A 6000-nucleotide genomic window follows, 5' to 3' on the forward strand; every position below is an offset into this window, starting at 1 on the left:
GAATTTAAATCATATCAATCATAAAATATTTAATATCATATATATTAAATCATATCATAAATCAACGAAATCAAATCATATTAAATAATTGACGTGCTGAATCTAAAAGAAAGATTTCCTTGTTAAGTCCTCGTCACAAAAATCACTCGTAAAAATTCCATCTTTCACAATAACTAAGCGCCTTGAAAGCGAACAAAAATGATAAGAATAATATGCGTTTAAAAATTATTTTTTAAAGACAATACTTCTAATGAATCCAGTGTCTCCGATGTTAGACATGTACAATGAATTTAAAATTTTATTTTCATTTCTAAAAAATTATTTTTAACATTTTTTACTAAAATACGTTAAAATTTCAAAGTTATTTATTCTGTCAATTGATTCATGCATTGTCTCCAACTTTACTCAAGTGTGCAAAATTTCAGTTCGATTGGAGAGGTAGAAATGCGTTAAATATCTATTATAAGATTTGTAGCAGACAAACCAACAACAAGAAGTGAAGCTAAAGAGAAGTGTTGTAATAAACCTGAAAAAATGGGTCGTGTCGAGTGCGGTTAGATGAAGCTCATCATCGTGACGAGGGCCCTCAATACATCAAGCGCGTCTCGGTCATTTGATGAGATTTGTAGCGGTAAGAAGCTCGGAATGTTTCATCATGAGAGTCCGGCGGCTTAGCCGTTCTTAATGTGACTCCAGTCTCAGGTTGCTGTCATCTCTCCGATGTTGTTAGTGGGGGAAACTTTGTCGTATCTCGTGTGGTTAGAATTAAAGGAGGAAATTGTTACCTTTGTGGGTTCATATTTATCTGTTTCATTATTGTATGATAATATTGTGTGTTACATGATTATTGTTTTGTATGTCAGTTAATTAATGCATGTTATTTAGTAGAAGTGGCCCTTGAAACAGAAGATACGGATTTTCGAAAGAAGATCAGAAATAAAGATCGATCTTGATGTAAAAAGTCTCTTGCAGAGTACATTTATGTGAAAGCTAAGTAACTGTAAAGAGACTAGAATACTTTAAAATAAATAAATTTAAAAACCATTCGTTCATATCTGTTTAGTAGTTTGGAAGAAATTCCTTGGTCACTGCAAATTTCAGCCCGTATCGCCATATAACTCACGAATGAAGGCGAAATTAAAAAATACTTAAGAGCTATACATCACTATTAGGTCCTAATTAATACGTATACCAAGTTTCATCGAGCTGCGTTCATTAGTTTGGGAGATATTCTTTGATCATTGAATTTGGAGACTGGTTGTGAGGCCGGACGATAGACAGGCCGCAAGTCCGACCGTAAATTTGTCCGAGACGTCACTTCGGGTCAGCAAAATGGCATATCACACGTTCTGCTTGTGCTGTGGTCAAGAAAGTGTATCAATATTCTGACAATGTTTACGATTCACTTTTCTGTTGTATATTAGCACAATTATCAAAAAGCAATTATGGCTATCCGAAATAAAGTTCTATATAACATTTCGAATGAACGTTGAGTCGAAAAACCTAATTCTCTCAAATTAACATTTGAGCTCTTGTGGGCACCAATTTATAATTAATATTTAACTTAACAAATAAAGGAATGAAAAAAATTAACCAGAAACGACAACTAGTTAATATCTTCATAAGAACGTACAAAATTAGTAAATTCGTCGCGAAAATATGCAAGGCAGCTTATGGGTACGAGCACAGTGAAAGCAGGTTTGTCCGCGCGGGCAACCGGCTCCAACCTGCCACAAGAATGAAGATAGGATAATAATGTAAGTGTTCACAGTGAAAACCTGTACGAATAGGCTTCTGTATTTTATGGTTTCAGGCGCCAGCCTGAGCAGGTAACCAGCACGCTGGCAACCTGCTTTCACTGTGTGCGTACCCTAAGGGCAAAAAAATGGAGTTCTGATTAAAATAAGGAAATATTCATGATGGTAATTCTATCTTTAGAAACAGTTAAAAAATAGTGTTAAACGTTAATAAATAGGTCATTTCTCCTCTCATTGGCTACTCAATAAAATAATATAAACAATATAAAGTTAACAAAAAAATTAAAATTTCAAATTAATTCTTTTATGAAGTTTTTTTATGTCTTCGCCGTTAGCACCTTTAAATAACTACTATAAGACCGGTCGCATGTCCCAACGTTCTCTCAATAATTTTGGTGCATTCAACAGTGCCATATAAGTCACTTCCTGTCTTTTACTTTAATAATATTTATTAAGCAAAGGTTACGACGATGTCCTAATACGTAGTCCTTTATTTTATTCAAAATTATATTAAATGTTTTTCTCAAAGGAAATCTTTTTGCCACAATTATACACGTCTCAATTATTCCCTCGCCAAGCTAAGAGTTTTTAAATTAATCACAGAATAAATAAACCAATTTTCAATATGAACTTAAATTACATTTTTTGCAATATGGCAATTGACTTGGCGCTCGATAAGCCAGTTGCTATGGCAACAACAGGGTGCGTGTGTAATCATTTTTGCACGTGGCTGTTACAATGGATAAACGCACGCATGTGTCCGCGTGTTGTGCTCGTGGCAGTCGTTATGGAAACACGCACGCGCGTCATTACGCAAATGGATGCGTAACCTCGTCGTCATGGCAACAAGAGACTGTGAACGAAAAAAAAATATTTGCCCGACATGAAGACCTTAATTTGTGGGAGCATTAAATTAGTAAAATTTCTCCCAACTCATGGTTTATTATATATAATCTAAAACCCAGCGCAAATAAAATTGTCTCTTTTCATAAACAAAATATTTGGTTGTAATTTTCCCCAATGATTTTGCGTTTTTTTACTTACGACTTTCAGAATTTTAGCGAAGAAGCATTTGAAAACTGTAAAAAGACATTTTGCAAAAAGAAATACCGAAACTTGAAGAAAGATCGAACATTTTACCCCAAGAGGATGAATTTCCCTGCAATTCTGCAAATAATTTCATCTCTCGGAAGGCCAAAGTTTTAATCGAATCGAAGTTCTTGTGATTCTTTAAGCTCGACGATTAACGACAGCGACAATTTATGAAAAAGAAATGCTTGAGTGCCGGAGCGCTCAAGCCTTGATTAGATAGTAATAGCCGTAAAAAATTAGCTCAAGATAAAATCAGTTCACGGTAAGAAAGTTTCCTCCTGTATACAAGTCATTTTTAAGTAAAATGTTCGATAAAAATGTGTTGATGCACAGCATAAGCTGCAATGATCATTCGATGTTAATTGTATAGAAAGAAACAATTATTGATAATGTTTTTGTTTTTATTAGCCGCATAGAATGCAATGATGATAAGTGAATAACACCAGAAGTTAATTAGAGATGAATGATATATCATGTTTTCTAGAAACTATCTCTAGACTACACCGACCGGTTTCCGTCAGTGACTAGAACTGAGGACTATGAAAAACACATCTTTCCCTTACCGCCTCCCCTTGTGTACTGAAGTCCCTCGGCCACGGTAAACAAACATGGCCATTATCGTTGTCAAGGCGGACGACCATCAGTTGCCTTGATGAAGACAATATCCCGGAAACCTCTCACGACGGCCATACATTTCAGGGCAGAAACTTTATATATGTGCTCTTAAAATGTAGGAAAATAGAAAATATCCGTCTATAGATTTTTTGGATTTACTTCGGAGGCGCGTGATCTACGAACACGAAAATTTAGGTCTTCCTAGCTGTGTACTATTCGTGGGCCAAGCTTAGATTTTATAATGGGCTAACGATAACATGAATTATTGTTTCGTATCTGGCTATATCAACAAAAAAACTTACTTGCACGTAAATTTAATGATGATCGTATATTAGTGTATCGCGGATACGACAAGTAAGAATGGTTTTAATTGCGGTCGGTTGAGGTAAGGCAGTTGTAATAATAGATTGTAAATTTCAACAATTATAATGTAAATTCCGACCTAATAAACTTGTCAGGCAAACACCTTCAAGGCATTGAACCAAACTCACTTCAGCCGCCGCACCTCTCTGACAAAAGACTAAAGGAAAAAGTGTTTTTCGGGAATCAGCTGATTACGAGAATGCAGTCTACTTTTGCCTGACTAACCACACTTTGTAATGTCTTTATATTTCAATAGACCAGACATTAATGAACTTTTATCTACTTATTTGCATTTAGTTTATAGTTCCGTGTCGTTGCTGCGGATTCTTTACTATATTAAAATACTATATATCTTGTGGCCTTTGCAAATTCACTGATCTGTTTTAATTAAGCCTCGTACGTTAAGGCCCGTGGGCAGAGACCCAATAACGTCGTTTATGGAGCGTAGTTGTCCCGCTATATCACCTTACGCAAACTGTAAAATTGCATACGATTAATTTTGCAAACGTTTTCTTGATCCAGATGACGAAGGGTAAGGATTAAACTGTTCTTCAGAGCACAGCGCGGTTTTTTGCCACTTGCCATAAAGTGAAGACCTTGTTAGTATAGGAAACGTAGAATAGTTTTCCGCGGTAACGATGTCGATGTGTTCGGAAAATAGCAATCATTCAAATATCTACAGAAGTTCATCACAATTCTTGTTTAAAATTGTGTCGTGCATGGAGGGTGAGTACTTCATTTGTACTTTAAGATGTGCCATCTTCCGAGAATTCAAGTCGGGAATGACTATTGTGAATAGCTTCGTAATTGTGTAGCTTTTCATACGATTCAAAAAGTTAATTTTGTTTAAACCCCTTCTAGTTAGTTCACGAAACCTTTTCATATGATTCAAAAAGTTTATTCTATTCAAAACACTTCTAATATACATCAGGAAACCATGAATTCATCGAAGCACCTACCACAGTAAGAACATAGCCCATAACTTATTTTTTGAGTGTAAACAATCCGTAGACAAAAATTACATTGTGAGTTGTTCAATATAACATCCCTCATGATATTAAATTATGAATACATTGGTCTATAATGAAGCAATTATGAGCTAGGATAATAATTCGAAAAACGAATGTCACCAAATGCAATATTGAAAAAATCGGGCAAAAATTTTGATGACCCTTGACTAGGATACTGTGGTTGTCGATTGTGAAGAAACAGCCTTCGATTCAGTCAAATGATTTTATACACTAAATTATTGACAATTGAACAATGCTTACTATATCCATCCAGTAATATTTATTGCAATTTTGATTTCATGAAATTAAAGTTGTTTTAAATCACGCAGTCCTAAGGTAAATGCTCGGCCAATAAATGCCAAAGCAGCCGATGATGATATTTTGACTTTGTAATTATATCAATTTGAAGGCATCATTGTATGTATTCCTAGGGGACAAATGTGCCCTCATCATCACTTGGGCACCTGGACACACAGTATTAGAAAAATGATATCGTTACTTTTGTATAATTTTTTATGTTTCTAGTAAGAAATTTTGCAGAAAATTGAAAGAAGAAACAACACTTATAATATGTCCATACAAACACTCTGCTACCTAGTTCGTGAAATATGTTTAAATTAAAGAGATATCAGTTGCGATATAAATAAATAAATAATATGAGTAAAATATATAGAAGAACTGAATATTTATTCAGTGATTCAAACAAAACAATAAGCCTCACTCTGCTCTGATACGACTTATTTAATAAATGAAAAAGTTTATAGCATAATTAAAAACTAAATAATAGGAGCAACATAAATGTTGGTTATCGTAAAGCCAATAGCTGAGAAATAATCTGTCTGATTCATGCGAATGTAGCCAATTCAGGCTACATTCGATGAAAATTTTCAGGCTGAAATTTTGTATCTATGATACCAGGTAATATCCACCATGCATTTTCCCGTAATTTTCCCTCATTATTTAGGAGGGTCAATTTAACAGGCCCCTTGCGCTCCCCTCACTGACCAAACATTTGTCCTCTATGGCTGATGCATGGCAAGAGCCTATAATAAGTGCACGTCATTCAATAGCATCTCTGATGTAATTTAATTGCTGAGTTATTAAGTCATTACAAAAGCGCTTAGTATAATATAACAGCAATCAACTGTCATGAGGCAAACGTC

The sequence above is a fragment of the Hyalella azteca genome, unplaced genomic scaffold, assembly GCF_000764305.2.
Source record: "Hyalella azteca isolate HAZT.00-mixed unplaced genomic scaffold, Hazt_2.0.2 contig13953, whole genome shotgun sequence".
Lineage (NCBI taxonomy): Eukaryota > Metazoa > Arthropoda > Malacostraca > Amphipoda > Hyalellidae > Hyalella > Hyalella azteca.